General features: G+C 39.4%; 1 protein-coding gene across 3 annotated transcripts in view; it reads right to left on the bottom strand.

The window, feature by feature from the left end:
* The window catches only part of PARD3B (par-3 family cell polarity regulator beta), a 1,417,836-nt gene that overhangs the window by 1,376,864 nt on the left and 14,261 nt on the right, over nt 1-26,711 (bottom strand). The window lies entirely within an intron of this gene.

Here is a 26,711-nt window from a genome sequence, read left to right as displayed (position 1 = left end):
ATTGCTGTCATCATTGGTTCTCACGTATGTTTTCGTCTCTAGAGTCTAGACTGTGAGCCTCTCCAGGTCAAGGACTGGCTTTCAATAAACGCCTGATGACTGAATGAAAAAGGAAGGCATGGGATTGAATTTTATTTGAGCAGCAGGTCAAAATAGATACAGCTCATAATAAAATAGCTTCCAGGAAGAGTTCTCAAGGAAATACAAAGTATCAATAACTTTTTCCTAACAAAACCCTAGGCCTCAATTCACTGTAGTGACCAGTAGCAGAGCTCATATAAAATCTAAGAGAGACATGAGTATACAGGAATTTTAACTTACAGCGGTCAAACAAAACAACATTTCCTCTTAAATCTCCATTCACCACTTGCTCAGTATTCCAAATTAAGGGGAAAAATACATTCTCATAGTAAATCTAAACAATCAGAGATTCCAGGTTGCCTTAACTCTTGACTCTCTTTTAGAAGAAAAATTTGTGCTAGTAATTATTATGATATTTTCATACCTAAATTCCTCCAAATAATAAATCATTGTGTATTCTAATCTCAAGCAGCACTTCTCCAATTTTTCAGGTTGCAACATTTTCCATCATGAGATCAAGTCTAACATAGATTCAAGTTTCCTTAAATGAAGTCCAAACTTTTAAAGGTAAAAGGAAAGCTTTTAAAGGTAGAGAAAGATGTGCCAATGCAATTTCTCTCAAAATGACATTTATCTTGGCAGAGCACGGGTCCGCACATATCATTCCCTGGTCACCCTGTGAACTGTGACAGCTGAATCAGGATGGACTGCTTGCTGCCTACTGGACGACAGGAGCCTTTGGACAGCAGGCAGGACATTTATCCTTTGTAAGAGAAGATCTTATGTATCTTATTTGTAAAATTTATCATAATATCTATCAATCTCATGAGATTTCTGAGGGGATTAAATTAATAAAGTGTCATAAAGCCTCTACAATTTTTTTTACAATGAATGCAACACCACTCTTCTTTAGTCATTTCCAGCATAGTTTACTATGTGATTATCTGGTTCAAAATGGCCCAAGGTGGTCCATCCCATCTTACTAATGTCTAGTTATGTCAATATTCATGTGTTTCACTTCATGTTTTACAATTCCCAGTTTTACAGCATTCAAGCTACGTACACTCCATGTAACTTCCAAGTTGGGCTTTACCACTACACTACTATAACTATCTGCATCTCTCCGGTGTCCACAGGACAGATTTCAAAGCCCTCTTATTTAAGAAGTGGATAGCCAATCCTGCTCCCTAGTCTGGAAGCTCTACTAAAAGGGCTTACCATAGGTTACTCTTACAGCATTTGACACACCAGTGATGCAGCGTTCAGTATCACAGCAACCCACAAGTTATCACCATACAGCAAACTGCCAGACAAGTGCTGTACCAATCACAACAATGTTCTCCCAAACACAACAGCCAATTTAGTTTGTAACTCTAATAGCAAATCAGTCTTCACACCAATGTCTTCAACTAAATGTTTCTTGGAGAGGGTGGAGCCAGATTACTCTTTGGAGGCAAGGATGATAAGGCTTCACCTCACATACTTTGGAAGCATGTTGCTAGGAAGCTATTGTCTGGAGAAGGACATAAAGCTTGGAAGGGTGGAGGGTAGGTGAATGAAAGGAAGAGCTTCAACCAGGTGGAATGACACAGTGACTGCTGCTGTGGGCTCTTGGGTGTCAGAAAGTGTGAAGATGGCACAAGGTAGGATGGGTTTCAGATTCACTGTTCATAGAGTAACTATGAATCGTACCCCAAATGGAAGGCACCTAACGATAACAAAGTCTCTATAATAGTAGCTTTACAGAAGTACATAAATGATGGTTAGTAATATTATCATTGTTATTTCCCTTGTTGTTGTTGTTGTTGTTGTTGTTGTTATGTGTCGCTGAGTAGCTTGCGACTCATAGTGACCCTATATACAAGAGCCCTAAATGCTGCCCTATCCTGTACCAACCGCACCATCTCCAACAAACTCACCCCCACCACCCCAATCACTGAATAGGTCCATCTCATTGAGGGTCTTCCTCTCCTGCGTTGTCCCTCTACTCTCCCAAACATGATGTCCCTACATTATTTTCCTACAATAAGTATTATTACCTGTTCAGTATCAATTATCATAATATTAGATAATACTTAGAATGAGAACTGCAAAAAACTTAATTGTATTAATGTGGAACATGTGACAGCCCAAGAAGCAGTCATTTGAAGAGAACAAGTAGAGAGTGTGTCATGCTTTATAAACAAGAAGTGTGTCAGTGTTTTATCCTTTCATCACACCAATTACATTTGTATGCTAAGCAAGTAATTCAAGAAGCTAGACTATATAAAGAAGAACGTGGCAAAGGATTAGAAGACTCAACAAAAACCTATCATGTTATGCAAGTGACACAACCTTGCTTGTAGAAAGTGAAGAAGACTTGAAAAAACATACTAAAAAAGATAAAATATTACAACCCCCAACATGGATTGCATTTCAACATCAAGAAAACAAAACTCTTCACAAATGGGCCAACAGACAACATCATGATAAATGGAGAAAAGGCTGAAGTTGTCAACCATTTCATTTTAGTTGGTCCACCATCAACATCCATGAAAATAGCAGTTAAGACATCAAAGGGTGTATTTCAGTAGGTAAATCTTCTGTCAAGAATGTCTTTAAGATACTAACAAGTAACAATATTGGTTTAATCACTAAAGATAACTGACCCAAGCTATGGTCTTTTCAAGTGCTTTGCAGGCATTTGAAAATTGGAAAATGAATAAGGATAACCAAAGAAGAATGTATGCCTTTGAACTGTAATATTACAGAAGAGCATGGACTGCCAAAACAACAAAGAAATTTGTCTGGAAAAAGTACAGCCGAGGTGTCTCTTCAGATGCAAGGATGGAGACGCTTCATCTCACATACTTTGGGCATGGTGGGTTATGAGAAAGGGCTCGTGTTTAGAAAAAGACATTATGTTGAGAAAGGTCGAGGGTCAGAGAAAGACAAAATGACCTTCAAGAGGCAGAATGACACAATGATGGAAACAACAGTCTCAAGTATATCAGAGGTAGTTAGGATGGCACAGGATAGGGAAAGGCTCAGATCAGCTCATGGGGGTGGTTTCAGGCGGTCCTAGAGGCCTGCTACATGTCTGGATTGACTCAAGACAGCGGGGCTGGTACTTATCCAGAACTACTCTTACGTTTCTCTGAAAATAAGATCCAGCTTAAAGGCTAGTTCCTCTCTGCTATCTTCTGTCTACAGCTTTACTATGACACTTTTCTCCCTTGTATCACAATGAATTACCTCTTCCCAGACAGACCACTCCAATGGAATAAACATCTAAAAACTCTCCAACATAAGGTCAAGTTCTTAACAATGATCCAAAATCAACAAAATAGCAAGACAAAGGTGATGTGACATTTTTAATTGCTTAGGAGGAAAGGCGAGACTTCAAAAACACAATTTGAATTTTGAGAATCTGTTTAGTTCTTAAGGTTATGATATATCAAGCACCCAAATATTACATCAGTATAATAAGCAAGTTTATGTCTTTCTCAAGAGACAAAAATTACTCATGCTCTTACCTCTTCAGTAAGTACATTACCTGTTGTGTTTTTAATTCTGGCAGAAGCTGTCTTTTATGAAGTCACTCTTACCCACTATGCACAAAAATACACTCTAGGCAGTCCAAGGGCTATGAAAGTCTACCTTTTAGGACAACTCCTTCTTGCCCTTTATTGTTGCTGGTGGTGTTATGCACTGTGGACTCAATTCAGAACCCTTTCATGGCTGCCCCACGGGCAGGTTTATAGAGGAAGTTTAATTGCACATGGGAGGAGAGTTCCCTATCTCATCCTTAAGTTTTATGTAAATTTGCCTTCACTTTGAAAGGACAGAACCAACCTCTTCTTCACAAAGCCTTCATCACCACTATCTTCACTTGCTGCATATGCAGTTCTTAAATCATTTAAGAAGACTTTAAGCCTTTTCTTGCACTAACATAAAACTATCCAAACTGTATGCACCTGTTCCCATTAACCTACAAATTCTTAAAGATTCAGTTAGAAATGGGTCTTTGTCATACTACAGGGACAACATGTATCCACCAAGATGTTTACATCACAAGATGTCCATAGACATGGCCTCTAAAACGTGTCACACACCAAATGCTGCTGTTGTGGCTAAGTGACTTTTGTTGACTCCAACTCATAGTGACAAGAACCTCTAATGTGCTCCAACCCCAAGTTCATGATGCTGAAAGTTCATTCAAGTACAGTTTTTGCTGTTGTTTTTAAATGAAAACTAATCCAGCTCATAGATCATTACTCTCAAAAACAAGAACCTCTTTAGTTGAGAACCAGGTCTATCATACCTCCCTCCCTTTTCTTTACCCTCATAAATCTTTTCTACAGCTTCAAACTAAAGGAACTGATTGTTCTCCAAGGCAGAAAGGCTTAGAACATTTAGTCTAGAGTTTCTTAATAGCTGCTGTATTATTTATGACAAAGGCCATCAAGTTGATTTCAAGTCATAGCGACTTGAGGGTTTCCAAAGCTGTGTATCTTTATTAAAGTGGATAGCCACATCTTACTCCCACAGAGCAGCTGGTGGTTTCAAACCACTGATCTTTTGGTTAGCAACCAACCACTTACCACTGGAGACTTACTACCATCAAGTTCATGTTGACTCACACCAACCCTAAAAGACAGAGGTGGACTGCCTTGCAGGGTTTCTAAGACTGTAAACCTTTACAAGAAGCAAATTGTCCCATCTTTCACTCAGAAAACAGCTGGAAGATTCAAATGGCTGACCTTTCAGAGAGCAGCTAGTCCCTAACCACTGAGCTGCTGTGCTCCTTTATTGTTACCTGAGCTACAGAATTCTTTGGGTGCATAAAAGGGCTGTCCTGTATAAGATCTTTATTAACAACTCTGACCTCAACCCATTAGATGCCAGTAATGACCCCATCCCTGCCCACTAGTTAGGACATTCATAAATGTCTTCAGATATTGCAAAATGTCTGCTTGTCAGCAAAAAACACTCCTCACAACTGAGAATCACTGATCTAAACCCATTCTCAGGGAGCTCTGGTGGCCTAGGGCAAGAAACTGCCCTGCAATCCTGAAGGCAATCCCAAAGGCATGTGGTTCAAATCTACCAACTCCAAGGGAGAAGTATGGACAATCTCCTCCTGCGTGATTAACTGCTTCTGAAAGCTCGACGGAAGGTCAGCTATGTGTTGAAATCAACTCAGTTGAAAGCAACAACAAACGCATTCTCAATCTTTCCTAACCATTAGAGTTAGATAACACAAAGAGAACGAAAAGCAATTCAGCCCTGAAAACAGACTGACTTCTAAAGAACAAGCCGGGGTTTATAGCCTCACTTTTCTCCAAAGTTCCTATTGCAATATAAGCCATGCAGCTTGGGCCTACAACTTGGTTTAGCCACTTGCCAGCTGGTGATGACAGATAACACACCTAACCTCTCTAAACCTTTGATTTCTCTATTATACAAGAGTGATGGTGGTAAAAGTAAATGTTATATGGAATTACTTTAAAAATTGTATAGGTTAACAGATAGAACCCATTTAGAAAATGCCCAACTAACATCATTATCATTATGATTTAAAACCTCTATGCCTTGATTTCCTCATCTTTAAATTAAAGTCATTGTGTTTTATAAGAAACAAATTAAATAATGTGATGAAAGCATTTGGCATGGGATCTGGCACACAGTAAATGTGGCTAACCTCAATTATTTGTAGATTCCAGATTTGTAAATCTGTCTGCTTGCTAAAAGTATAGACATAATCCCAAACTGAATAGTTAGAGTTTTAAAGATCACTTACAGACTGTAAGAAGAAATAAAACACCAAAATCTGTGTATTCCCATGAATTCCCAGCTAACGTCCAACAAGGTCAGCTTTCAAATTTCAGCTTTCGAACTCTAAGCAACTGATCTTTTCTCTCACAATATTTATGCTTGTTTGTTAATGATTTCATTATTTAAAATGACCCCAAGTATGGAATTGTTATCTATTGTTCCTAATGTCAAGGAAGCTACTATTACCTTACAGCAGAAATCACCATATTAGGAAAGCATCATTCAGGCATGAGTTAAGTGTTGTTATCTCTGAGTTCATTGCTAAAAAATCAACAACATATACTACCTGAGGTGTCTTTACACAGAAACCCATCTCAAACAAGGTTATATATTGATCAGCTGCTGAAAATGTTAGGAGCACAGAAGCTTGCAGGAGCCTAGCCCTGCATTTCTCCTAGGAGCTACAATAGTTCAGTGTTTGCGAATGCAATGTTCATGGCAACCATAACTACCAAAAGTAGGGAGAATCGACTGCATTCTGTGTTTGTTGTATCTAGGCTGCATCTTAAAGATAAATAAACAAGCTTACTAGAGCTACAACAGTACATGCCTAACAATATGCAAGGCCCACTTACGGTGATTCATGGAACTGCATAAGTGCATGTGTGTATGTGTGTGTGAATGCGTGTGTGTGTGTGTTTTATGGACATATATTTGTCTGTATATCTAAATAGACACCAACACACTACATATATTCATATTCATTGCCATTTTGTTGGCATCAACTCATAGCTGACTCTCTAGAAGGTTTTCTAGAGCATGTCAATTGCATAGGAGGAGATTTGTCATCTTTGTTCCACAAAGTCATTAGTGGATTTGAACTTCCAGAGAGGTATCACCTTTGAGTTATCAGTCTAACTCCCTGTATACCTTGTCATCAGAGCTTATCTACATATGTGTGTATGTTCACTTATACATACATGGATATGTGTTTATATATACATTTATCTTATTGTTGTTATGTACCGTTGAGTAAGAACTGACTTAAAGCTGACCCTCCAGTGGGTTTTCAGAGAACCACACAGGAATTGACCGCCATCCTCTTTCCATAAAACAGCCAGTGGATTCTGATCACTTTCCTTTGTGTTGGCAGTGGACCTATATGTGCACATATTCGAGCAGGTGCATATATAGGTGTATATACAGCTGCTGTTGCTGTGTACCGTTGCGTCAGAACCGCCCCCTTGCTGACCCTACAGTGGGTTTTGAGAGGCAGTTAATTACATGGGTGGAAACTGCCCATCCTTCTCCAGTGGAGTAGCTGGTGGGATTCGAACCATGTGCCTTCAAGAGTGCAGTGAAACTTCTTGCCACTAGGCCACCAGAGTTCCAGTATATACAGTATGTATACACATGTATCTAGCATGAGGGGGAGTCTGTGGGGGGAGAGGTAGAGGGAGTGTGTGTGAGTGTGTGTTTGTTCGTATTTTGCTCTGGTGGTACACACCATGTGGAATTATGCTCACAACCAAAGGTCATACCTCTTAGGTGGTTTGAATCTATCAGTGACTCCTCAGGAGAAAGACACATGATCTCTTCCAGTGCAAATTACCACCACAGAAACTCCATGGGCTTCAGTTTCAGAAAACCCACTGAAATGATCAGCTATTATTTAGTTCTAACTTCATGGCAAAGAGTTTTATACAAATCTGTGTGTATGCATACGTGTGTAAATGTATATAGATAGATACATACCTACACATATTCAAAATTTTATGAATTTAGGTTCCTATTGTTGTTATTGTTAAGTGGCATCAAGTCAAGTATCCTGTTCTATCCTGTACCATGTTCTCATGCACTCAAGCCCACTGAGGCTGTCACTGGGTCAATCCATCTTATTGGGCTTCTTCTCCTTCACTGACACTCCACCTTTCCAAGTACGGTGCCCTTTCCCAAGGAATAGCCTTTCCTAGAAAAATACCCAGCGTGATAAAGCTTCACCATCTTTGCCTCCAAACAGCATTTTGGCTGTACTTTTTTCCAAGAAATATCTATTTTTTTTTCAGTCGTCAACAGTATATTTAGTACTCTTCTCCAATACCACAATTCAAAGCATGGATTCTTCTTCTCTCATCCTTAGTCACTGTTAAACTCTCAGATGCACAGAAAATGACTGGAAAGATCATGGCCTGAATCAGGTACACATTAGTCTTCGTTCTGACATCATCGCTCTTCCATATGTTGGAGAAGTCTTTAACAGCAGACTTTCCCAGTGCAATATGTCTCTTGATCTCCTAACTGCTGGTACCAAAGGTGTTGATTGTTGATACAAGCAAAAGTAACTCCCTGAAAACTTTAATTCTTTCTCCAACTATCATGATATTGCCTATTGGCCCAGTAGTGAGAAATTTTGTTTTCCTCATGTTGAGATATTGAAGATATCCATAATGAAGACTGTAGTCCTTCATCTTCTGCAGCAACCATCTTAAGTCCTCCTCACTTTCAGCAAGCAAGGACATGTCATCTGCATAATGCAGGTTATTGATGAGTCTTCCTACAATGTTGATCCCATGTTCTTCTTTACAGAGTCCAATTTCTCAAATTATTTACTTATCATACAGATTAAACAGGTATGGGGAAAGGATACATTCCTGATGCACACCTTTCCTGATTTTAAACCATGTCACATTCCCTTGCTCCATTCAGACAACAGCTTCTTGGTGTATGCAGAGATTCTGTAAATGCATGATTAACTGTTCTGAGATTCACATTCTTCTCAGTGTTGGCCATAGTTTGTTATGATCAACATAGTCAAATGCCTTTGCACAGTTAATAAAACACAGGAGCTATTCTTCTGACATTCTCTGCTTTTAACCAGGACACATCTGACCTCAGCTACGATATCCCCGGTGCCATGGCCCCTTCTAAACTCAGCTTGAACTTCTAGAAGTTCTGGTAATTAATTTTATAATCTTCAGCAATATTTTGCTTGTGTATGATATTAAAAATACTGTTTGATAATTTCCACATTGCTGGATCACCTTGCTAGGGAATGGAAACAAATATGGATATCTTCCAGTCAGTTGGCTAAGTAACTCTCCTCCAAATTTCCAGCACAGACTGAGGAGCACGTTTGCTTATCTTTTTCTCTTATTACTACAGCACTTGTCTGTCAGTCTGCTGTACTGGTGTATTATGCAAGAACAGTTACCCATAGTGGACAGGCTGCAGGAGAGCACCTAGATTAAGATATAATAGAAAGCAGGATTTGCCACTGGCTTTCTAAATAACAAGTTTTTAAAAACCCTATGAACAACAGAGCAACCCAGGTAGCTGTAATATTAGAGGTAGATCCCATTTGGGAAGTCAAAGATGAGGAGAAACAGCTACAAAAAACCATTAATAACTGGAACTTGGAATGTCTGAAGTACGTTGTTGTTGTTGTTGTATTTAAAAGTGTTGTCGAGTCATAGACAACTCATAGTGACACTATGAAAGAAAGACCTGTAACACTTGTGTCACTTTCATCATTTCTCCACATTCATAGAGATTCTGGAGGCAAGGTATTTCAAAAGTGATGTCACTCCTGCTTCTAAACTTATTTTAATTTGGGAAGCTCCACCAAACCCTGTTGACCATGAGTAACTATTTACTGCATTTGACACATCAGTGTCACAGTGTTTAGCATCACCGTAACCATGAGTTACCTCTGTACAGCAAATGGACAGACCAATTCTATACTTCTTAGAAGAATGTTTGATCAAAAATTATTAAAAACCAGGCCTGAGGGCAATCATTCACCTTTGGCTTTGTAACATAACTTTCTATCCACTAGGCCAACAGAGCTCTCTCTATGTTGTTGTTGTTGTTAAGTGCCATCGAGTCATAGCAACCCTATGAATGAAAGACTTGAACATTGTATAACTTCCATCATTTCTACAAGTTCATAGAGTTAGCAGCCAAATATTTTTACCTCTATACTACCAGGACACCACCTACAATTAAATAAAAAAACAAAAAACCCAAAAAAAAACAAAACACCCACCAATACTCTAAACAGCTCACAACTCATTGTTTCCAAGTCAGAAGCAACTCAAAATTGACCCTCCAACAAGTTTTCAGAGGCTAAAAATTACACAGAAGGAAACTAATTGCCCATCTTTCTCCCTCGGAGCAGCTGGTAGATTAAATCACCTGCCCTTGGATTGGCAGCTCACTTACCCACTAGGCCACCAGAGTTCCCTCCTTATAAAATAGTGCTATATAAAAAGTAAACCCAGAAACTTATTCCTATTCCCTTCAGCTTTCCTCTTTTGACTGAGATCACACACAGATACATTAAAAAATAAATCATACCCCAGGGGACCTGTAGGGGAACTTTCCACGTAGTAAGGATGAAGGTAGTACAATCTTCAAAGCTAGCTGTACCCCAGCTGCTGGAGGGAGGCAAGTCCCTACTAATCACTCTCTTTAGGGAGCCTGGAGCTGCAGTGTAACTTGAAAAAAAGATTTCACGATTCAAGTCAAGTACTCAAAATCAGATGAGGGAAGGTCAGATGTTATCAAGGGCAGAGTGACAAACTGCAAGATTCTGTCTTCTAATTCAGGGATGTTAAAATAAGAAAGGTGGGGACAAGAAGATAAAGAGAGTAAGGGGTTTGTAACTGTGATACTCCATAATTGAGTATCATTTTAATAATTTAGCAAATTGAATAACTTAGTATTTGAATAACCTAGAAAAACCTAGGATGCAAGAGGCATGTCTCAACATTCTCCCATCAGAGCCAGGACTATCTGCAGACCGACAGAATGAGAACAACAGACTTGGATCTCCCCAGGACCTTCTGGTGAAGAGCCCCTCAAAGACTGATCCTAGCAAAGAAACAGCAGGGATTGTACAAGACCACAGGCTGAACTACGTAAGTGAACAGGGCTTTAAATCAAACAGGACTTTCTTTGGTCGCTGACATTTTGCAAAATGAGCCCTATTTAAATCACTGATAAATCTACAGTGAAAATCTAGCAAGAAGGCAGAGCCCCTCTTCTCACATGGGATGATACCAGAACCAAATTCTGTATCACTGAAAAGCCATTTCCAGTTAAGTCCATTCTACACAAAAGGGAGGAAGAAATGTCTTCTTTCATACCAACAAGTGCTCAAGGGAAGATTAACATTTGGATCTGCTTTCTGAGCATCTGTGGGTCTCAGGGGGTCAATAATCTACATTTTTCCTTTAACTAAAAAAGAAGCCAATACATCACATTTTCCAAACTATTTAAATAATTTTTAGGCTCCTGATTATGTAACTTAGATTTTCACAGAAGTGGTTTTTCTCTCTAGAATTTAAAAAGCAAGATGGGATTAATATTTTAATGCTCACCACAATGGCTAATGCACTTTAGAACCAAGAACAAATTCACTTTAAGCACAGCATTCGAAGACACGTAGTAATGAATGACCATTCTGGTAATTGCAGAAACCATGCCTGTTTAACAACATACAGATTGCAGTGAAACTATGTACATTACTGTCTTCAGTGAGTTATACTTGGTGGACAACTCAGACCAAGTGCCAGTTCTTGTAAAAGTGCTAAGTGAATCTTATGATTAATGAGTGCTTCTATGGCAGCCAGAATGAACACCAACACACTAATCATGGTTAATCAATGAAAATCAAGTAAATAAAACAGAATCAACCAAAGAATAGGAACTTGAGCTTGGAAAAAAGGTCACTGAATTTTTAAAATAGAGTAAAAGACTCTACAAGTCTGCTTGTTTATATATTTTTTGTTTGTTGTTTATTTATATATTCACGTGTTTAAGTCAAATACTTTTGATTACAAAATACATGTCACTTTCTATCCAAGCTTTCAAAGTGACACTTTCACACACATACACACACACCCCCACCTAGGCATGTTCAAAGTCTATTTGAGAAACATGGATATTTTACTGGAAATGTGCTTTCATTGTCAGTGTGTGGATAGCTTTTTATAAGCCATTTATAATCTCATTTAGCTCTCATAACAACCCCAATATTCTCCTTTTACAAACTGAGGCAAAGTGCATCACGTTGCCAAAAGTTTTATACAACTACTAGATGCTGAAGTTCATATTTAAACCCAGTTGATTTTCTAGTACCCAAACAATTATCAAACATACCGTACAGCCTCTCTAAAATGAGGTACCATCATGCCAGGAACTCGGACCAAATCAACTGTAAGAATCAGAATTGCGATGTTAAGCTCTTACAGTTGCTAAGTACCACAAAGTGTCGACCGGAGGGAGGAGTAATTCTTTTAAAGTCAGATAGGCCAAGCTACAACGTACACACTGCTGTTGTTGTGTGCTCTAGAGCTGAAACTGACTCGTAGCTGACCCTCCAGTGGGTTTTCAGAGGCTGTTAATCACATGACAGAATTGCCCATCCTTCTCCCGCAGAGAAGCTGGTGGATTCAAACAACGTGCCTTTGGTATTACAGAGCCGTTTCTTACCACTAGACCACCAGAGTCACACAAAATATGTGATGAAGGAAGAATGAGGTACAAATCTATTTTGTTTTATGATTGACTTAGGTCATAATTTATAAAAGAAAAAATAAAGGCAATAGAAATTAAAATAAAGATTTAGGAGATTAACAGGTTGTTTCTAAATAATAGTTATTAGTACAGAGTAAAGCACCTTCTCTGACACCATGATTCTTAAACAGGTCCAACTTCAAGAGCAGGACACACAAACAAAGCAGCTAAACAGCCACCTCTGAGCTCACAGTCCCACCCAGGAATAAAGTCAGAAGAAGAGCTAACAGTAGAAAGATGTTCCAGGACTGAGTAACTGATCGGTTCATCAAGCAAAATGAATGTCCTGGTTAGCCGACGTGTTGGAGTGCACTCTGAGACCCACTGGAGATTCTCCAAGAGAAGGAAGAGAGTGGGAAAGGGCAAAGAGAGAGGCTGACCTTGGGCTCAGGAGAGGTCAGCAGGCCCAGCAGTGGCGGACAGTGGCTGGGAATTCATCACAATGGCAGGACTGGAACGTGGGAAGTAATGGCCAAGATTAGAATCCAAGGGAGAGTGCTGAGCAAACACTGATAAAAAAAGTAGAAAAGAGCTTGTGCTGATAAAATAGCACACAGAGGAGAGAGGCTGAAGGACAAACAGTGACCTGGATGCCAACGCCTTCACAGCCCACTGGGACCACATATCAGCCAGAACATCAGGAAACAGGGGCACAATCTTCTACAGAGCACGTGGTGTGAATCCCCCAGCTGCTCCACAGGAGAAAGGTGGGCAATCTCCTCCCATGCAAGTAGCAACAAGAGCAAACTAAAACCTCAATAGCTGAGCATTGGCTGGATGGGAGATGTAAGCTGGTTAGACACATGCACCAAAAAAAGACACGTGGATGATCATTCCATGTACTGTGCTGACTTGGAAGGGACATCCAACCTCTCCAAGTATCAGCGGCACCACTGGCAGGGTGGTTGAGATAACAGCTTCCACCCCTGAAGTTGTCAGCTTCAGATCAAATCATTCATATAAGGAGTTTGTTACAGTTTCTGACATACAGAATATTCAATGAATATTGGATATTTCCATCACTGACACCCTCGTCAGGGAGTTAGTGGTAAGAAACTACACTGCAATCCCAAAGGTACATGGTTTGAATCCACCAGCTGCTCCTTGGGAGAAGGATGGACAATCTTCCTGTGGGATTCACTGCCTCTGAAAACCTGCTGGAGGCTCTGCTGTGGGTTGGTTCCAACTTGACAGCACACAACAACGGAAGTCAGGTGATTCACATCTTAGAAAACGCCATCACAACATCATCTGGATTCAATGAAAGTGCTCATTTCCTTCTGGCCAGAAAACTGGCTCAGTGTTTTGTTCTTTATGTAACTTCTGTTTCTGAATTCTTGACTTTGTTTCTCCAACTGCAGGACTGTTTTCTGGATTCATGAGATTACTCAAAGAATGATCCTTGAAACTGGTCTTTTCTTCTAATATAGGGAACAAAAGCTACTTATGTTAAGTACTATTCTATATTTTTTTTAATATAGCAGCACACTAGTCGCAAGTCAAAAGTTTCAGTCATTCTTACATGGAACTATCGAAGTAACAAGCATAAATGCATAATTTAGAACAATAATAAAATATCCCAGGCATAGAGTTTATTAATTCATGTGACCATATTTCAGAGCTTTTAATCATTTTATTTGAACTAAAGTTTATTCTGCAGATACTCAATCAGTCCTATATTATTGTTTTCCATATAGATAGCACTATTTAAAGCATCACAAGGAATTAAAACAAACAAGTGCACAAAACAAAACACAGCATCTTTTCCTTCAAGGAGGTTACAATCTAATTAGAAACAAGATCTGCATTATCTGAAAGAAAATCTTTTCTAAGTAAATTAAAGATGCAAATAACATTTCAAGGGCTTAACCCTACTTAAGGAATAAAAACCTATTCTGGGAGACTTAGAGCTCAGAATTGTTTGTATGGTAGTATATACTGTTAATTATAAATGAGTCATCTATTTATCATAATTCATCATAAAAGGGTCCTAAAAGACCATTCCCTGGCAGCATTTAGAAGTTTCCAAAGAAATATATGCTTGCAAGTAATAAATCAAAGGCTCAAAATGCCCCTTTTTTTATGGCTAGGGAGGAGACCTGGAGATAAGCTACTGCAAGCCTGAGGTCTAAAGAGTTCAAGAGCCTTGCCCAGGGTTTCAGAGCTGGTTCATATTCACAGAACAGCTCAGGCTACAACCCCAGCCTCTAGACACCGAGTGCAGTGCATTTCCCAAAACCACACATGGATCTACTTGACTTGTTTTCCAATCAGTCTATGTTAGTATATTTTTCTCCTCTAAATATTGCCTGGAGTAGTAAAAATAAAGCACACAGAAATCACAGTTAAGACCAGTAGGATTTATGCATCTCAGTAAGTTCAGGTATCTCTGATCCTTGCTTTCTCCCCCTTTCAGTTCATCCTGTACACTGTTTCACGGTCAATCCACTGCAAAGACTGTTTTTAATATGTCATCATTACTACCTCCCTTCACCTTGGTGGTTAAGCTCCCATGTGGGCAATTACGACTCTCAATAGTGTGTCCTCCAACCACCAGATTCTCAGCTACCGGTGCTGGACAATTAGATGGATCTGATGACAAGTAGTACACAGCAACTGTGGAGCTTCATTCTACCCACTGTTCTTTGCCAGGCTAATCAGAAAATGGGCCTTGGCCAGTGCATCTATATTCCCAACTCACTCTCTCATTGCTGGCAAGTCAGAGCCTACTCATAGCTGAACCTCCACTGGACTTCTTAGGCTGTCAATTGCACTGGGAGGAGTTTCCATCTCTCTCCCTCAGAGATAGTGGTGTGTTGGAACTGACAGAGTGGTACGCTTTTGGGGAGGATAAGCAGTGGATTCCCTATGGAATACCCCACCAGGACTTCCAACATCAGCCCTAAAGATGAAAAATAGTCCCACCCCACTTTAAAGGCATTTATAATTTTCTATCAAAAATACAACCAAATTCCCAATACTTCTGACACCACTTATGAGAAATTAACCTTTAGGTTTTACCAGACTCTCTTTGGAGGCAAGGCTTGTCACTCGGAGGAAAACAGTGTCCCTCACTCTGAAAGATAAGTTCATTTGCCTTATTGCAGAGTTTCTGCAACTCTAGTGAATTCATCTACAAAAAGTCAGTGTCTTTCTAGTTTTCCCTGAAAGAGAACAAAAGTCCTAATAACTTTACGCTATTGGCAACAATTATCAGGCAAGCCCCTCATCCAAATGTCATGCGGATCACTATGGAGCCTTCTCTAACTCTATTACAAGCATTGGCAGCTTCCGGGGTGGGGGGGTAACCCCACAAAAGAAACCAGAAAAACTCAACTCAGTATTCCAGGTGCAAACACCACAACAAACATGCAAGAAAATGTTTTATCTCGGTTCCATCCTGACCATGCTCTGACCAGTGTTACTGTGATCAAGTTAACACTGTGACCTTTGAAGTTGCAACAGCAAGTCTCAGAGGCATTTCCACATACACCGTCAGCTCCCCACTGTTTGCACACACTTTCTTCTAGTTTTCTCACTACCTCTTCTATTGGTTTTCCTCAGCACTACAGGCAATAAAAAACAGTGTTCAGAATTTACATTATAGCCAAAGGGAGAAAAAGACTAAAATAGTCTCAAGTAATTTTTTAGTTATGAAGACATACACTAAACACCGTATCTTATTATACAACTAAGTACCTAAACACATTAGCACAGCACAGACAGCAGCACACCAGACCACCTTGCTTTGGTCTGATGAACGCCATCTGGAATATCAACACTGTCAATGCAGAATGTTCAGTCTGTGCAGCAATATACAGGCCACATGACTCAACAGTCATAGTGACACTATTACCTATTCCATAATTATTAATATATCTTATACAACTTATTTCTACTTCAACATAGAAATTGGATGTATATACGGAATCCTATTCAAACACTTACACCAGTAGGGCACACCATTACACCACTCTTCAAACCCACTCCCCATGAATTAGAATTTAAATAAAGAGATAATTAACCTATCCGTTAGTAGTCAAGTGCTTACCCACTGCTACACCAGGGCTCCTTTATACTAATAATAGTAGGTCTCAAGCGCCAGTTTGGTAGTTTGGGGTGCTCATGACACATCTTAAATAGTTTTATAATTGTTCTTTCAGAAATTCTGCTAATCAGAAGACTGAAATGCATGACCTCCTTATAGATGATCTTCATAAAATATTAAACAAGATTAAGATCAATCCTAAAAATACTTGTTGCCAGAAAAACTCCATGTATTCCTATCTTCTGGTCTCAAATCCAAAGTAATGCCTCAGTCAATGACAAAATCTCCTTCCTCTTCAGAATCTTAATTCCAAGGCCATTGATTTGTTTGCTATTCTTTCCTTTATAAATAAATAAAACCTTTGATACAGACTGTAAAAACATTTTTTAACTTGTTCGATTTTACAGACCAAGAAAAACAGATGTTTACTTATTTAAGGAAACATCCCCTTACTGACAAACTAGCAGTAAACATACTTTCAATATCGTACCTACAGCTAACAATTCTCAAAGGGTAGTGTACGACTTCATGGGGTCCAGAAACCTGTTCAGGAGGTCTGTAAGGTTAAAACATTTTCCCAAGCAATTCTACAAGGTCATCCACCCTTTTGATTTTCTCTTTCTGAAGTTTACACTGGAGTTTTCCAGACACGGCACCCTGTGTGATGACATCATCATATGACTAATAAAATGCATACTTGTATATTTCTGTGTGTTCCGGAATTGTCTAAGATAGTAGGTTTAGTGTTGCAAACTCAATTTGTTTTCTGCACTTTTGTTTTTTCCTTACTAGCTATTTTTGATGGGGTTATCTTTGACATAGGGTTCTCTGGTGGCCTAGTGGCAAGAAGCTGTGCTGCAATCTCAAAGGCTCATGGTTCAAGGCTACCAGCGGTCCCACAGGAAGATGGGCAATCTCCTTCCATGCAATTAACTGCCTTTGAAAACCCACTGGAGGGTCAGCTATGGGTCAGTTATTGTTATGGAACATAACAACACCTTTGATATACTTGAGATAACCTTACCTAATTATTGTCTAATTAGTCAGTATTTTGAAATGTTGTACATCAGGGCATTCTCTCTCCTTATCTGTTAGATCATTTGAAAAGCAGGACTTTATGAAGAGCAATTTGGAATCGGGATTGAAGGAGGATTCATCAATAACCTTCATTATGCAGATGACACAACCTTGCTTGCTGAAAATGAGGACTTGTTGCAAAAGATCAAAGACTACACCCTGCATTATGGACTGATTATATCTCAACACCACAAAAACAAAGATCCTCACTACTGAGCCAATAGGCAGCATCATGATAGATGGAGAAAAGATTCAAATTGTTAATGATTTCCTCTTGGTAGGATCCACAATCAACACCATCATTACCAGCAGTCAAAAAAATCAAAAGACATTAAATTGAAGACGTCTACTGTCAGGGGCCTCTCCAAAGTAATGAAGAGCCATTAAGTCAGCCTAAAGAGTAAGATGTGCCTGGTTCAAGTCAGGGTCTTTTCAATCACTTGCTATGCATCTGAGAGCTGGACAATGAATGAGAGTGCCTTTGAGTTGTGTTGCTCGAGAAGAATGCTGAGAGTCCCTTGGACTGCCAAAAGAACAAGCATATGTCTTAAGAGAAAGTGCAGCCAGAAAGCTCCTTCGAGGAAGCTTCCTTTCACTTTGGGCATGTTGTTAGGAGGGGCTATTCCTTGGAAAGGGACATCATGTGTGAGGATCCTGAACAAGTTACAGTGACACAACGCTGCAGCAATGACATCAAGAATATTAGAAATGGTAAGGATGGCATAGGATCAGTGTTCCGATCGGCTGTGCATAGTGCTTAGGGCCGCTGTGAGACTCACTTGACTTGACAACACCTAACAATTACACCACATTTTCCCACAGAAATGTTGTTGTTGTTAGGGACAGGTGATTACTTTTTTTCTCACAGAAATCCCATGTGACACTGGTTTCCTGGGCTATAATATTTACATATGTAGATCACCAGGTCTTTTTTTCCTACCCAAAGTTTTTGGGTAGGTTTGAACCACAAACCTTTTTGGATGTGCAGATGGCTGCTTAATCACTGCACCACTAGGGTGCCTTTACAAAATTATAATAAATATTATTGCTTATTTTAGCAACATTTTATATTTTTCCTGAATTTTGTTTTTTCTCAAAACCATAATTTAGAATTTAAAATTTCATTCTAAAGTAACTTTTTTATATTTAACAAGGGATCGCTAGCCCACAGTGAGGTTATTAGCTATTCTCTATGTCTAAAGACACTTACAGAACCTTAGCTGTACACTGTATTATGTGTTGTGCTGCTAACAAAAATGATGGCAGTTCAAATCCACGACTGGATTCACAATAAAAGGATAAGGTATTCTCCTTCCGGAAGAGACGGACAATCTTCACTGAGCCTCAGGTACCCAGTGGAGGTTCACCAGGACTCAGAGGTGGTCAGAGGGCAGCATGTTTGTGTTTCAATCAAGGCACTTAAAGAAGTGGAACAAAGACATCAGGGGTATCTAATGAATAGAAGAGAGGAATCCACTTTAAAACAAAATCAAACAAACAAACTAAACAAACAAACAAAAAAAAACAAAAAAAAAGAAACTGGACAAAACTGTAAGTAAGCAAAATATGATGGAAAGTTATTTTTACTTTGACTTTACGTTGTTAGGTGCCGTCAAGTTGACTACAACTCATAGCAAATCTTTCAACAACAGATCATCAAAACCTTGCACTATCCTGTGCCATCCTCACCAGCTCCACCATGCTGGAGACCCTTGACACAGTCACCATGTCAATCCATCTCACTGAGGTCTGTACTCTCCCTCATTGGCTTTATACCTTCCCACGCTTGATGTCCTTTTCAGACTACTGGTGCCTCCTCCTGCAACATGCCAAAGTGAGATGAAGTTTCACAATCGCTTCTAAGGAGCACCCCTGACTTTATAGATATTAGTAATTTGCCTTATTATGTCTTAGACAGGGGAACATTTTTACATAGTTAAGTTGCACATCATTCTGAAAGCAATCATAAGGAATGTAAAGGAACTGAATATTTTAAATGCAGGCATGATGGGCACTTAAAAGAGAAACACTGTTAGCTTTTGAAACTAGAAAAATGAAAAACTCACTGAAGTACCTTTTAGGGTAAGCTATTGTGTTACATTGCTTGGAGAAGCGCACACAATAAAGACACTAAAAAGCCCTGTAGATTTTACTGAATGTCTGTATGCTGGATGTTAAGTTAGTAAAAAGCATAACAGTGACACTTTCCAGTCTTTCAAATTAGAGATTTAGCTGTAAACATAAAGCCAGTTAATACTGTATCTGCTACTTTAACCTAACAAATGGATGAACTTGCAGATGTGGCTGGATTTTCCTGTGCTGCTATTGGTTAAAAAATATTTTAACAAATATATAAGTTTTTTTAAGTAAAAATGTTTTTAAATAATAAATGCTAGACAGCAAACAACAAATGCTGGTGAGAATGCAGAGATTAGAACTCTCAAGCACTACTAGTGGGGATGCAAAATTGTATAATCACTGGAAGACAGTCTAGTGCTTCCTTGAAAGCCTAAAAACAGCCCAACTCAATCACTACTGGGAGCTTGCTCAGGTGGCTTAGTGGTAAGGAATTGTGCTGCAAACCCAAAGCTACATGGTTCGGATCCACCAGCTGCACTGTGGGAAAAAGATGACAATCATCTCCAGTGCCCAATAACAACTGGATAGAGAAATTGAGTGTATTCACCCAATGGAGTATCATGCAGCACTAAAAAACAAGGGAAAACTCATCAAACACTAACAATATGGATGAGACTAAAGTAGGTTATGCAGAATTCATGAACCCGGTCAAAAACAGGCAAATATTATATAGACCAATGTTACAAAAAAAAAAAAATGTGGTATGGAAAGAGGAAAGAGCAGGGAAAAAAATAGCTGGATATTGTACCCTGCAATAGAATAGATGAAAGGAAGGTCAATCTGTAAAGAATGGATGATCAGACATTATGAGTATAGCAATAAACAACCTGGAACAGGACATGCATTGTGGAATGTAGGGGAGGGAGAGAAGATAAATCTGCATTAATGAGTGAATGAAAAACCAATTTCTTATAAACTTTCATTCAAATCACAATTTAAAAAAAAATGTTAAGTGCCTGACAACAAATAACCAAACTAAAATCCCACGGTTCTCAAGTTACATAATATAACTTGTCTATGAGATTTGCTCCTCTATATTCTGTTAATGTTCAGATTCTTTTTATTAATTTTAATGAAAATTTACAGAGACTTTGGATTTCCATTCATTCACTGTTGCACTTTTCTCCCTGCCCACCCCTCCCCACCAGTACACTCTTCTCTTTGAAAAGTAAAAGAAAAATTCTTTCATTGTTTTACCATACCTTCCCCCAGGACCACTCCACTATGCAGCCTTCATTCGGGACTCCTGTCATTAATGTTCAGAACTTTTAACAAAACAAAAAAAAACCCCAAAACCAAACAACACACTTGTGCTGAAACAGGCAGCCTATTGAGTAACTTTTTGGGCCTCCTGGCTTATCCTGAAACAACTAATTGTCAACTTGTTCTACTGACACAAACATCAATGGTGACTAAAGCTGCTGGTGCCTTATTATGAATTAAGACAGTGACACTAAATTGTACTGGTAATCTTGGTATTCCTCATCGCTATTGATTTGCAGTTTAAAAAGAAAAAATATCACATTCACTTGAGAATGCCCTTGATAAAGCAGTAAAAACGATCCAGTCAGCTCTTCACCTCGATTTCCCATCTCTTCGAGTTGATGTGTGAAGAAATGGAAGGTACACACAGAGCACTTCTTCTGCCCACTGAAATGAAATGGTCATCTCAAGGAGAAGCACTTCGGTGACTGATGGCTTGAGGTCCAAGCTGAACAGCTGCATCTCCCATAGAGCCCCATTTCCACTTGAAACAGTGACAGACAAACTATGGAGAGTCATACCTGAACTTGTGGCAGTTATATCTGGAAAGATATGAGCCTAGGCATTTCAAAATGATAATGGGACACTGTCTGCTGCCAGAGATACAATAAAGCAAAAAAGTAAAACTTTAGAAAACTTGTATCCATCACTATGAGCTTGACAATCTCCCAATATTTAGCTCATACTTTGATGATACTGATGTCTGTTTTCTTTCTATTGGGAGAGGAAGGAAGGAAAATGTGTATGAATGAATGAAAACTAACTTCTTTATAAACTTTCATGAAAATGGCAATTTTAAAAAATGTAAATTATTCTAAAAAAAAATGCAGTGAGAGTCTTATGATCTAGTGGGCAAGAAGTTGTGCTGCAAACTCAAAGCCAGGTGGTTCAAATCCTCTAGCTGCTCTGAAGAAGAAAGATAGGCAAGCTGTGTGATTTAAAGCCTCTGCAAACCCACCGGAGGGCCAGCTATGACTCGGTTCCAGCTCTTTGGTGATATGTAGTGAGTATGGGTAATCTCTTCCTGTGTGATTTACTGCCTGTGAAAACTCACCAGCACGATGGGTCGGTTCCAACTTATTGGGATGCAGCAACATCACATAATGGGGTTTATTGTTACTTTAGATCAAACTTTTTTTTTATTTTTTCAGTTTTAATTTCTTCCATGATAAACATCAATACAAATCACATAATAAGACCTTCTGGATCCTCAAAAACATAAGAGGATAAAACACTGCTGAGACTAGTAAGTTTGAGAATGACTGTAATGCTTCTACTTCCTCATATTTGCCACATGACCCACATCCTTTCTCTCATTTAGACGAATTCTACTCATTTTTCATATCTGGCCATTTTAGCCTACTCTGAGCTCACTCTCTTGTGGATGCCTAGTGAATTTATCTGGTGTCAGCCTGTTGCTATCTTCCTCTTTAATATCCACCTACACATGTTTCTCCAACCACTCTCAGCAGCCCTGAAAGAAAGTGACTGATTTGAATGTGATATATGGTAAATACTAAAAAAGAGCTCATTATTATTTTATTATTGTTGTTATTGTTGTTGGGTACAACTGAGTTGGCTCTAACACACACAGAACCTACACACAACAGACGCTAAGACCACCTGGTCGTGTGCCATCCTCACAATTATTGCTGTTTGCAACCATTCTTGTAGCCACTGTGTCATTCACTTCACTACGGGTCTTTCTCACTGCCCTTCTACATTACTGTCTTGGTTCTCTTACAACCCACTCATTGCTATTGAGTCACATTCAACTCAGAGCTGAAAGTCCATTAGGTTTCTGAGGCCACATATTACACAGAGAGAAGACCGCCCATCTTTCTCCTGCAGAGCTGCTGGAGGATTTGAACTGTCAGAGGGGTATAGCCTTTGGGCTAGGTGCACCAGTCCTTATTGGTTCCAGAAACCGCCCCCCGCCCCCACCCCGCTCTTGGTTAAAGAACATTACAAGAACCGAGATGCAATGGCTTTTAACAAACCAAAGTTTACTCTCTTGTGGTTCAGGAAGGTCCTTGGCTCCCTTATTAACTCTAGACCCAGTATTTCCTGGAGGTCTCCATGTCTTGGATTCCCAGCACAGCAACCTGGGCTTCTTCCTTGCTAGTAACTGAGGTGCCCTTGGCTACTGATTTTTCTCTCCTTTTGTATCTTATAAAAGTGTAACTGGCAAACTCCCCTTATATCAGCTCAGAGCTGTGATGTAATTAAGAGTGTCGCTGTCTACTTTCAATCTTCTTACAACTGCTTGGCTTAGGATATCATAGGAGATCGTTACAAACCTTCCACATTACATCGTCACAAATACATAGTCTGGGGGGACACAAGTCAACCTACAGCCTTTGTCAAGCATCATGTTCTTCTCAAGAGACTAGTTTCTCATGTAAACATTTTCATAACTCCAAACATCCTTCCGTCTTAGGAGCATTTTAGTGATACTTCTCCCAGGAGAGGAGGTTATGGTGGCGCAGTGTATGAGGAGTTGTGCTGCTAATCACCAACAGCCCCACGGAAGAAAGACAGACAGTCTCCTCCTGTGCGATTCACAGAGCTGGAAACCCAGTGGAGGGTCAGCTGTGAGCCACTCCATGGCAATGGGTTTGAGTTTTGTCTTTTCTTCTCACACAAGTTTGTTTGTTCTTCCAGGAGTCTAGGCTATGTTCAAGATTCTTTGCCAACACTAATTCAAATGTATTATTTCTTTTTTGATCTTCTTTTTCGCACGAAGATGAGTCAACTGAAAATACTCTGTCTCGGGTCAGGTACACTTCAGTCCTCACAGCCACATCTTTGCTTTACTTAACAGGATCTTTTGCAGCAGATCTGCCCAACGCAATACACTGTCTGATTTAAGGGCTGCTGTTCCCATAGGCATTGATTGTGGAAATATAACTTATACAAAACACTTGGATTTAATCAATACTTGATGAACCCAAACGCAAAAGGGAAAGGACCATTGATGATTTAGGGTGTATACAAAAGTTCCAAAGGAATACCTGGAGAAGCAAATGGTAACAAAAGTTATAGATGCCAAAATGCTTACATGGAAAAAACAGTAAACATAGGATATCAGATCTCTGTGTCAGTAAAACAGAAACAAGTTATCCACGGAGCATTTAAAAACAAACATTTGAACCTAAAGAAAGTAGCATCTTAGCAATAGGAAAATTAGTTAACTTGCTACTATACTTTTCACTGTAAAAGCAAGGGACAAAAGTATTAAAGACCAAGACAGTGAGGGGATAGCTCCCTCTCTGGAAATATATTTTCAAGTGACTCTTCCTCACCCATGGGTAAAAGTGGAATACAGAGGAAATGACCCGAAATGTAAATTGAGTTGCAGTTTTTAAGAAAGAAAGGTATTTTTTCACTAAAAACTTCTAACTCACAGGAAGAAAAATAAATTCCCCCTTAAGGTTCCGGAAAAGTTCCTCTGATCAAACACTGCTGTCAAAACTCAAACCCACTTCATATCTATAAATGTGCCTATAAAGACAAGAGACAAGGAGTATTTCTTCATCTTACATTTCCTCAAATCGTTCCTACAAAAGGAAGTGATTCAGAACCTTATATTTAAAGTTACTGATACTATTACCATGACATGATGAAAGAAATAAGAGATGACAGGTAAAACTCAATTTCTAAAAGATTTTATCAAGCCACATGGCCTTCAGGGCCAAGCTCATTTTGCTCTCATGTACTGGCAAGTCACAAGAGAGAAAGACTCTTGATGAGATGGATTGAGGTGTGTCAGAAACAAGAAGTTTGGCACAGGATAGAGCAGGGTTTTGGGCTCTTGTACTTAGGGTCGCTGTGAGTTGCAAGCGACTCGATGGCATGTAAGAATAACAACAACAACAACAACAACAACAAAAGAATAACAACACACATATAGGTGACTTTGCATTATACTCCATAGGAAAATAAATAATCATACTCGATTTTAGCAATTCATATTCAACCTCACTTACTGCTCCAATGTCTAAATTAAGAGTTCTGTGGATTCCTAAAGTCACCTGACTTGACTACCCATCTCTTCTTAGTCCCCAAACTACATCAAGTAGTTTCAGATTCTGTAATCATAGGTCTCAACCCATTATTGGATTGTTAAATCAACCTGACTAAATTTTCACTAAAATACAGTAGAATTTAAAATAAAATCAGAGGGCTTCATTCACAGTAATGGTAAGTACTCTCTAGTAAACTGTGTGCTTGAATCTGTTGTGAGGCACTAAGTCATGAAGGAAAATATATTTCTGTGTTTATCAGGAATCCTGGTACACAGAACATGGTACCAGATACATAACATGTTCAGCTACTAGGTCGACAGTCAAACCCATGAGCCACTCGGAGCTTAGGAGAAAGATGGGCAGTCCCCTCTCCTAAAGAATTGTTGTTGAGTTGCATGTGACTCATAATGACTATATTCAACAGCTCTGAACCATGAATCACACTGTCTCTGACACACCTATCCCTATTACCTCAGCTACTAGGTCAGTTATTCTCATCTGGGGCCTTTCTCTACTGCGCTGCCCCTCTGCCTTTCCACACATGATGTCCTTCTCCAAGGACTGGGCCTTCCAAGCCACATTCCTCAAGAATTTGTGAGACAGAGCTTCAAAATCCTTGCCTCCAAGTAATAGCCTGGTTTCACCCTCTCCAGAACAGATCTACTTATTCTCTTAGCGTCCATAGTATGTTCAATATTCTTCTCTAGCACAACTCAAAGACACTGATTCTTCGTCTATCATCCATAGTCATTATCCAACTCTCTGATGCCTAGCATGTAATTGTGAAGATCCTGGCGTGGATCAGTTGCACCTTAGTCTCTAGACTGAGATCATTACTCCTCAATACTCTAGAGAGGTCCCTGATGGCAGACATTCTCAATGCAATTTACTGTCTCACAAATCTGATGGAGCATCACTATGAGTTAGAACTGACTCAAGAGCAGTAGGTTTTGAATCCATGTTTTTAAACTGTGTTTATCGGTCTAAATTGATCCTCTATGCTCTATAGGTTTTCAATAGCCAATTATTTGAAAGTATATTGTGAGGTCCTTCTTCTGAAGTATCTCCACATGAACTCCAACCGCACCACCCAAGGATTCCAGTAGGAGCTATATTCTTTAGTAAAAGGTTACAGACAACCATCCAAAATGTCAGGTAGCCAGTCATCCATTGTACTCTCCTGATGGGATCTCCCCACTGGCTTCTTAATTTGAAGACGGGATAAAAGAGTCCACAGATGCCATCTATACTACCCAATCTCCTGAGTCAGCTCCACTCTGAATTTCTATAGAAGTAAGTATCTCTGAAAATCACCAAAATAGTTTGTTAATTAACTTAGTCTCATCACTCTTATTTTTGTACAGTCTTTCCCCATCTGTCCTCAGATTCCATTCCTGAACCCAGACTTTAGCTCAACGTAAAATAACTAACAGATTGGCATCGCTACGTGCTCATGATTTATGATCTCAGATGGTCCCTCAACACTCCTCCTCAACCCTTTCATCTTCCATCTCTCCTAGCCCTACCTTTGAGGCTCCTTGAGGGCACAGACAGGGTCTTACTCATCTCTGTTCCCAGGCCACATGGGCCTAGTCACTGGAATGTCTGTTGACTAGGTAAACCTAGAAGGCTTCCTGTTCCCTAATTCCACCCTCAGGTCCCTTATCACAGAGTCAATCTCCAAGTCTGATTACACTGCCACCTACATTTCAAAGCTCCTTTCCTCTTCTGCTTCAAAA

The sequence above is a fragment of the Elephantulus edwardii genome, unplaced genomic scaffold (assembly GCF_000299155.1).
Source record: "Elephantulus edwardii isolate Elephantulus edwardi_28Jun2011 unplaced genomic scaffold, EleEdw1.0 scaffold00075, whole genome shotgun sequence".
Lineage (NCBI taxonomy): Eukaryota > Metazoa > Chordata > Mammalia > Macroscelidea > Macroscelididae > Elephantulus > Elephantulus edwardii.
Note: the sequence above shows the minus strand (reverse complement) of the source record. Positions and strands in the feature narration are given on the sequence as shown.